This window comes from Sarcophilus harrisii, chromosome 3 (genome assembly GCF_902635505.1).
Source record: "Sarcophilus harrisii chromosome 3, mSarHar1.11, whole genome shotgun sequence".
Classification (NCBI taxonomy): Eukaryota; Metazoa; Chordata; class Mammalia; order Dasyuromorphia; family Dasyuridae; genus Sarcophilus; species Sarcophilus harrisii.
Genome location: NC_045428.1, coordinates 601,059,609 through 601,069,820, shown reverse-complemented (window position 1 = coordinate 601,069,820; position 10,212 = coordinate 601,059,609).

Genomic DNA, 10,212 nt, shown 5'->3' with positions numbered 1-10,212 from the left:
TGGATCTGGGGCCGGGGCGTGGTGCTCACTGTCCCCAACTGTGGGAGCTGGAAGAGCCCTCGGCAGGCCCCGGTCCTCCCCCTCCACCAAAGGCACTAACTGCACTGTGTCTGAAAAGTGGCCGCCGGCCTCCACAAGGAGGGAATCGCCTGACCTGTTCCCCTCGCTCAGTCATCTCTCAGTGGGTCCAGCTCTTTCGGTTTTTTCTTTGTTTTTGGCAAAGAGACCTGAATAGTTTGCTTTTGCCTTTTCCGGCTTATTTGACAGATAAGGAAAATGAAGCAAATAGATGAAGTGACTTGTGCAGGGTCACACAGCTTAGTCAGTGTCTGAACTGGATTTGAACTCAGGACGAGTCTTCCTGACTCCAGAACCAATGTTCTGTGTACTGTGGTGCCCCCGGTGGCCCAGTCCACTTGCGACAGTTCTGATTATGAGGAAATTTTTCCTGGAGTCGGCTTAATTTTTTCTCTTCCTAACTTCCTGCATTTGCTGCTGGTTCTGCCTTTTGGAACCAGATGTACCTTGTCTGTTCAACGCCTCTTCAAATAACTGCAGACAGCTTCACGCCCCAGCCCATCCCTGTCTAATCTTCACACCCAATTTCTTCCACGTCCACACAAGACAAGGGCTTAAGACCCTTCACTCCATTGGTTTTCTGCCCCTGGAACTTCCCAGCGTATGAATGTCCTTCATCAATCATGGCGCCCAGAATTTAGCACAGTACTCCAAATGAAGTCGAACAACTTCCACGTACAGTGGGACTATCACTTCCCTATTCCTAGAAGCTATGGCCCTTTTAATGCAGTCCAATGTTGGGATCTTGGGAAGTCTGCAACATAGCCTGGATATAGTCCAAGGTTATGTTACAAGCAAAAAAAAAAAAAAAAAAAAAAATCACATATTGGCCATATTGAAAAATGTGTGTTTCATCCCTTCATCCCTCTCTTTTAGGAGGTGGGCTCATCATTCATCCTCTGGAAGACTGGTTTGGTCAAAGTTCCGAAGCCTTTCCAAATTGTTGACATGTTATAAATTGTTCCACTTATTTCACTTTGCATCAGTTCATACAAATCTTTGCAGGTTTCTCTGAAGTCACCCCTTTCATAATTTTTGGCAGCATAATAATATTCCAACAATTTATTCAGCCATTCTTTGCAGGACATTGCTTTTCAGAATATGTAGATCAATTCATAGCTCCTTCAATAGTGCATCAATGTGCCTGTTCCTGTTGCCTCTCCAGTGTTAATCATTTTCCTTTTTTATCATCATTGTCAATTTGATGGGTATAAGTTTCTGAGAGTTGCTTTAATTTGCATTTATCTAATTTTAGTAATTTGGATTGTGTTTATTCATTTATTTTTGCTGAGGCAATTGGGTGTATCATGTTTAAGATAGCTATTGATAGTTTGAATTTCTTCTTTAGCACACTACCTTTTCTTATTCTTATGACATTTATTAATTGGGAGGGGGGTGACTCTTGTTCTTGAACCGGCTGTTATTTTTATCTTAGAAAAGAGATTTTTGGGCAGCTAGGTGGTGCAATGGATGGAGCACCAGCCCTGAAGTCAGGAGGACCTGAGTTCAAATCTAGTCTCAGACACTTAACACTTCCTGGCTTGTGTGACCCTCAGCCAGGCACTTAACCCCAGTTGCCTCAGCAAGAAAAAGAAAAAAGGAAAGAAAAAAAAATTAGACTTTTTTTAGTTCAGAAAAACCACAAATGATTTTTCCCTAGTTAACTGTTTGTCTTCTGTTTTTAAATAAATTGACTTTATTTGTACAAAAACTTTGTTACATAATCAAAACTCTTTTCTATGATTCTCTCTATTCCTTGCTTGGTTAAAAACTCTTCTTTCATTCATAGATCTGAAAGATAATTTCTTCCTTGTTTCTCTAATTTGTATATGATATGACCTTTTATATCTAAGTCACTAATGTATTTGTAGATTGTCTTGGTATCTGGTGTGAAGTGTTGATTTAATTCTAATTTCTGCCAGACTGCTTTCCATTTTTCCCAGTAGTTTCTATCAAATAGTGAATATTTACTTCAAGACTTGGAATCCTTGGGTTCATCAAACACAAGATTATTGGGTTCATTTGCTTCTATATGTCATGTACCTTATCTGCTCCATTATCCATCTTTTTATTTTTTCTTAAGTACCAATTAATTTTGATTACTGCTTTATAGTATAGATTGAAACCTAGATCCCCTTTATTCCCCCCCTTTTTTGTTATTTATCTTGAATATCCATTATTTAACTTGGATATCTTGAATATTTTTACCTCCATATGGATTTTATTATATTTTCTAGTTCTGTCATATAATCATTTGGTAGTTTGGTAGTATATTAGTATATTGGTAATCTATTAATTTAGATGGTATTGTTATTTTATTATATTGTCTCAGCTTACACAAACAATATTTCTTCAATTATTTAGGTTTGCCTTAACTTCCCAAAGAGAGGTTTCTAATGGTTTTCATATCATCCCTGTATGTTTTAGTAAGTAGAGCCAAATAATTTAAAAAATAATTTCTATAGTTATATGAAATAGAATTTCTCTTTCTAGTCCATTCCTCTGAGTTTTGTTGATAATACATGGAAATGTTGATGATGTGTTCTGATTTATTTTGTACCCTTTAATTTTGCTGGTTATTATTTCAACGAATTTTTATTTGATTTTCTAGGGTTCTCTGAGTAAGCCATAACATCATCAACAAAAAGTGACTATGTTCTCCCTTGCCTATTGCTAGTCCCTCAATTTCTTTTTCTTGTCTTATTTCTATAACCTGTCTAGTCCTGTATCAAATGATAGTTGTGTTAATGGACACCTTGACTTTACCCCTGACCTTTTTGGAAAGGTTTCTAGTTTTTCCTAGTTATATATGATACTGGCTCAGTTTTTAATAGATATTACTTACTCTATTAAGGAAAGATCTTTTTATTCATAGGTATTTTAATGCTCTGAAAAGAAACAGGTATTAAACTTTGTTTTTGTCAAAAGTTTTTTTTTCTCCCCTGCATCTATTGATATGTGATGTTTTTTCTCATTTTTGCAAATAGTTTCTGTATTGGGAGCAGTTAGGTGGCACAGAGGATAGAGCACCAGCCCTGAAGTCAGGAGGACCTGAGTTCAAATCTGGCCTGAGACACTTAAAACTTCCTGACTGTGTGACCCTGGGCAAATCATTTAATCCCAATTGCCTCAGGGCAAAAAAAAACAAAGTTTCTGTAACAGTGGAATAGACTTTTCTGTGAATCTTCAATAATTTATTTGTAAATTCAGTTATTTTGGGGATTTCTTCATTGAGAGTTTACTTATCATTTTCTGGGGTGAAATTGGGTGTAATTATGTCTATGATTTGCTGTTTCACCCAATCATTCTTTAGTATGAGATTATTTAGTTTCCCATTATTTTTGGTCTATTTCCCCCTGTCTTTTTATTGAATGTAATTTTCATTGCATCGTGATCTGAAAAGGATGCATTTACTATTTTTGCCTTACTGCATTTGAATTTGAAGTTTTTATGTCCTAATATGTGGTGACGTTTTGTATAGGTTCCACGAACTGCTGAGAAGAAAGCATACTCTTTTCTGTCTCCATTCAATTTTCTCCAAAAATCTATCATATCTCACTTTTCTAGTATTCTATTTACCTTTTTGACTTCTTTCTTGTTTATTTTGTGGTTTGATCTATTTAATTCTGAGAGTGCCAGATTGAGATCTCCTATTTTTGCTGTCTATTTCTTCTTGCAGCTCTCTTAATTTGAGAGTTTACTTATGAATTGGGCAATCTCTTCCCCTACCCCTCAATTCCAAAATGAGGTGATTTAAATGAAATATTTTTTGTTCTGTTTTTCTAGGTATTTTGCATTTTTGTAAAAAATTTTCCATTTCATTTAAATTGTTGGTTTTATTGATATAGAGTTGGTTAGAATAGTTTCTAATGTTTTTCTTTATTTCCTTTTAATATATTGTGAGAGAAACCATTTATATAGCAACTACTGTGTGCCAGGAAGTGTGCTAAGTGCTTTTTAAGAACCCTTATAAAAATGTGGGAAATTGGCACTATTTTCACTCTCATTTTAAGTTGAGGAAACTGAGTCAAGCAACAAGTAAGCAATCTTCCCAGGGTCACATGGCTTTTAAGTAACTGAGCCTGGATTTTAGCTCAGATCTTTCTGACTTCAGGACCAGCACTCTTATCTACTGTGTACCCTACTATGAACAGCTGTTGTGAATTCTCCTTTTTTTTTTTTTTTTTTTTGGTAATCTTGTTTTCCTTGTTCTCAGATAAGGCAAATGTAAAATTAGACTTGGCTAAAAGATGTAAACAAGAAAGCTACAGGTACCAAAGACATAAATTAATATTGACACTAAGCATACTAAATTATAGTTTTTCTATTTCTCTCTGAATTTTTTTTAACTTAAGTAGGGGATATCAAATTAAATAATGATTAACATATTTTATTGATGTTTCCAATTTTTTTTCTTAGTTTTATTTATTTATTTTTTGTTCTTTTCTTCTTTTGCTTCCTATTTTGTTACTCCTTTCAATGATTTTCTGATTTTTTTAAGTGGGATTTTTTACTTTATTGAATTTTAGCTTTTTCTTAGTTGCATGCCCAATTCATTAATCTGTTTTTTCTTTGTATTGAGAGTTTTTCTATATTTCTCTTATGCCCTGCTTTGGCTTCATCTCAAAAATTTTAAAGATCCTCTCCTATTATTCTCTAATACGTTTTAATATTTTCTCCTATAAATATAGTAATATTAAATATTAATAATTAATAATAATTTAATTTATATAATTAATATTAAATATAACAATAAATGTTAAGTATTAATAATCAATAATTTAATTTATATGATAATTAATAATAATTTAATTTAATAATTACATATTAAAGCAATATATTATTGCTCTTTAAGTAGCAAAGGAAATTTTAATTTTTCTGAATTTGTTTGTGATGTTTTTATGCCCTAATACCCATTCAATTTTTGTAAAGGTGTCATGTGAAATTGAGAAATATGGCTAGATCCTTCATATTTTATTTTTTAAAACTTCTGTGCAGATCCTTAATTTCATTCTTGTTGCTTTTTGTTTGTTTTCTCTAAGTCTGAAAGAGATACATTGAAATTCTCCACTATTATCATTTTACTGTCTATTTTTCTCTGAAATTCATTTAACTTTCTCTTTGAGTCTTGGATATCCCCAAAGTCTCATTATACTTTTCTGTTATTCAAAACTTAAAATTGCAGTCTTTGGGGATATCCTGTACTTAAGCTGAATAAATTTCAGGGAGAAATAGAACTATAATTTAGTATGTCATACATCAATATTAATTTATTATCTTTGGTACCTGTAGTTTTCGTGTTTACATCTTTTTAACCAAGTCTAATTTTACATTTGCCTTATCTGAGATCATGATTACTATTCCTGACTTTTTTAAACAATTGAGGTGAGGAATAATAACCCCTTGTTTTGATTCTGTATGAATTTTTATGATTCCAGTGTCTTTCCTGTAAATGATATATTGTGATCTTCTGATTTCTAATACATTATAATATCCTCTTCCACTTTATGGGTGGATTAATGCTTCTCACATATAGCTATAATATATCCCTCTAGCCTTTTCTCAAGCCTTTTCCTCTCTTTGCCCCTCAGCTCTATCTTTATGAAGAAGAGGGGAGTGAGCAATGAGCATTACTATTGAATTTTGCTTGCTGTAATCTTCTTCCACCTCCTTTCCTGAAACAACTAATCACATACCTTACCTTTTCTTTCTTTTCCTTTAAGCCCTCCAAGGCTGGAAGGTGTTTTTGTTTTGTTTTGTTTTTAGTTATGACTAATATATCTCTGAATTTATCTTCCCTGAAATTTCCCCCTTTCCCTTTTTCCCTATCCCATTCTTCTCTATTTTTGCATTGAATTGAATGTATTTTTACACCGTATTCTGTATATGTGTATACATATTATGACCTTTGTCAAGTTCAGATATGAGGTTCAAGGAAAGCCCATTCCCAATACCTTCCTCCTTTTTTGTATCGTCTTCTACTTGTTCATCTAGATTATATGAAATTGTAAATAAACATACACATACATACACACCCTTATGTAGAATATTTCTTTTCCTTCCCTTTTCTTCTTTTAAGAGCATCAAAACATTATAAACTATTTCCCAGCACCATCTTATGTCTACCACAATGACCTGTAATGTTTCTTCTAACACTGTTAACTGGCATTTACATAGCACCTTAAGGTTTGCAATGTTTTACATTTCATCTCATTTGATTATCACAAAAATTCTATGAAGAATATAATTTCCCCCCACTTTACAGATGAGGAAACTGTTAAGTAAACTTAAAATGTTAAGAAACATTAAGGAAATAAGTCTTTCTCTTTGCTCAAATATATTTACTTTTTTGTTTGCCTGGGTAGATAGTCTTTGTTCTAAATCTGTATGTTTTGCCTTTGGTCATATTGTTTTCCAAACTCTTCTCTCTTTTAGTCCAGAAGCCAACAAATCTTGTGTGATTCTGAAAACAGCTTCTCAATATGTGACCTAATTTTTTTCTTTTCTGGATCCTTGCATCACTTTTTTTTTTTTCTTTGACCTGGAAAACTCTAGATTTTGGTGGTGACATTCTGAGATCTTTTCATTTTAGAATTTCTTTCAGGAATTGATCAGTAAATTATATTTTTCACTTGGCTTTCTGTTTCTAATAGGTCAGAGAAGCTTTCAATTATATCTTAAAATATGGTATCCAAACTAACTTTTTTGGTTTTGGCTTTCATGTAGTTTAATAATTTAAAATTTTTTTTCTCAGTGATCTATTTTCCAAATCAGTTGTTTTGATATAAAATATCTTATATTTCCTCTCCTTTTTAAAAAGCTTTTTTGGCTTTCTTCGAACATATATCCTAGGTCCATGAAGTCATTCACTTGTTTCTTATTTATTCTAATTTTGGGAAAATCTATTGCATGAGTTAGGTTTTGTAGATAAACTCTTCATTTTCCTTCCAAGACTTTCCTCTAGAGTAGTTCTTCCTTTTCAGATTCTTTCCACAAGAGATGTCATTTCATTTATTGGGAGTTCCTAGCTCCATAACAGCTCTTACATGACTTTTTTATTTTATTATTCTTTTATTATAGCTTTTTATTGACAAAACATATGCATGGGTAATTTTTCAACATTGACCCTTGCAAAAACTTCTGTTCCAACTTTTCCCTCCTTCCCTCCACCCCTACCTGATGGCAGGTAGTCCCATACATGTTAAACTTATTAAAGTATATGTTAAATACAATATATGTATACATATTTATACAGTTATCTTGCTGCACAAGAAAAATCGGATTTAGAAAGAAGGTTAAAAAATAACTTGGGAAGAAAAACAAAAATGCAAACAAACAATAACAGAAAGAGTGTAAATGCTATGTTGTGGTCCACAGTGAGTGTCTTTTTGTTGTTGTTGTTGTTATTTGTTTATCCTTTCTTTCATCCTTAATCCAGAATTGAGAGTTTGTGTTAGGGCTACACTCTGAGCTTTTATGAAAGCAATGTAAATCTTGATGGGTCCTCAATTTGTTCTCTTGGAGCCTTTCTCCAGGTATTGATTTCTGTGTTTTTCAAGGATAAAAGGGGTGGCTTAGAAACCTTCAAGCTTTTCAGAGCACCTTAAGCAGTCTGAATGTTTAATTGCTACCTTCCTAGACTGAATTTTATACACTCTTGATCCCACTTTGGGTCTGGTTGAAACTTCTTTAGCCTGACCCAGAGTTGGAGCACCAGTAAGCTACTTCTGGCCCCAGGCCAGGCTCTGCCAGCTTAGCTAGAAGGGTTTTCAGGAGCAAGTGACAGACTACAACTAGTCTTCGTCTTTGCTAGGGCTCCTGCTTCCTCAGCTGTGCTCCTTAGGGCTGAATGTGCAAACCCCGTCAGAAGGCAGAACCAAACAGCAGTAGTTGCCTCCTTTTCCTGCTCTTTGTTCAATGTAACTTTAGGCTTGATTTATACTCATCTGTGACCTTTTTCTCAGTGCATTTTATACTAGTGACCCAGCTTCTGGGTCAACAGACTAGTTTCTGGGTCAACAGACCCAGCTGCACAGCCTTAGATCACTGTGTCGGATCAGGGATCCCAGCCCAGTCTCCATGCTGGAAGGAAGCATGCAGATATGTGTCGTCCTGACTGAACTCTTCCCATGAATCCCAGGCCTCCGGCTATATACTTTTGCTGACCTTGGCTAGAAAATTATTTATTAAAGGGAGATTCTTCAACCAGTTTTCTTGTATTTCCCAATCACTACTTTGTCAGGAGATTTTCCCTCAAGCTTTATTGGAGCAGTTGTGAGATTTCTTCCTTCTTTGAAATCTGCTGATTTCTATTGAATTTCATCTTAAGACCCTTTCGATTCTGACTTTGTCATCCATTCTGCTAAATATCTCTTCCAATTTTGTGCCATCTGCCAGTTTGATGAGTATTCCACTTGAACCTTTGCCCAAGTAAGCAATAACATGTTACCCAGCATAGAGTCAAATATACATCCCCAGGGGCGCTCTGAAAAATCTGTGAACCACTAATCATTAACCATTAAGTTCTTTGAATCTGATTATCCAACCATTCCTGAATCCATCTATTATTGACTAGTCCACTTTTCCCCATCTTATTCACAAGAGGTTGAAGACACTATATCAAAAGCTTTATTAAAATCCCATGAGGAGGAATCGTGAAAATCTATTATTAAAATTATTAAAATCTAAATGAACTGTGTCCATAGCACTCTCCTCGTTTGTCAGGTTAATAATTCAGTCCCAAAAAGGAAATGAGGTTGGCTGAGCATAACCTGAGCTTGATGAAGCAAGGATGGCTCTTTGTTTATTTTTTCTTTACCCTTTTTTGGGGGGGCCAGGCCAGTGGGGCTGAGTAACTTGCCTAAGGTCACACAGCAGTAAGAGTTAAAGTTTCAGAGGTCACATTTGAACTCAGCTCCTCTGACTTCACTGCTGGTGCTGTATCCACTACAGCGCCACCTAGCTGCCCCCTGGGCCGACTCTTTGAAATCACTGCTTCCCTCTCCAAGTTAGCCAGCATCTCTCTAATGATCCCTTCCAGAATTTTGTCAGAATTCAAAGTCATGTTCAGTGACCTAAAATTGGCAGCTTCTGCTCTCTTTCCTCTGGACACAGGCGTTTCGTTGTTCCTCCCTCATTATCCATGATCGTTCCACTATCACCATCAGTGGTTCAGTAAATAACTCACCGATTTGGGGGGAAGGGGGCAGGTAAATGGTGAATGAGGGGGATGTAACTCATCAGGGCTGTGCCTTGAGTTCCTTAAAGGAAGCGAAGGACTCTCTTGCTATCTCTCACATCTCTATGCGATCATCTCCCTTTGAGTCATTTTTGCCCTGGTCTTTCCACCGCCAAGGCCATTCTTCTTTACAAAAATAAAAAATCAAGAATCGAGCAGTCCCATCCACTATAGATGAGTTCCTTTTTGAATCCTCCTTTTTTCTACCAATGTAGCTTTTTTTTAAAAAAGATTTTTAAAAAATTACTCTTAGCTTCACTTAGCATTTTCAGCTAGTTGTGGGTTTCATTACTTCCGATGCTACTTTTATAAGATTAAATATAAGCCATCCCTTATAATCACCTTCTATTACCTGATCTTGCTTCCATCATTTGACATTTTCTGTTTAAAATCCAGTTGATTGGGGTGTTCCCTGCTCGTGCACATACATCTCTTCGGATAGATGTCACCTTTTGTGAGGAATAACGATTCCTCCTCATGGGAATTATTTCCCTCTGTCCTGTGAGTGTCATTCTTGAGCACTTCTCATCCCTCCTAAGCTGCCTTCCCCATCACATTGGAGAGTATGGGATCGTATCTTTCTTTCCTCTGAATCTTTGGAATTTTTTCCCCTAAATCAAGTGTTCCTGTTAGCTTATTCAGAGGCAGTTAGGGGCACTGTCATTTAACTTCTGTTTACCTCCATTTCTTTATCTGTAAAATGGGTATCGTAGTGATTCCTGCCTCCTCAGGGTTCTTATGGAGATCAAATGAGATAATCATCAGAAAGTCTGGAGACTGGCACATAGTAGGTGTTTAACAAACGTTTCTCTGCCTTCCCTATGCCCAGAGTCCCCTTCTCTATCCCACTTGTCACTTCCTCGAAGGCTTCCCACCCTCTTCACCCTGATCCAGAA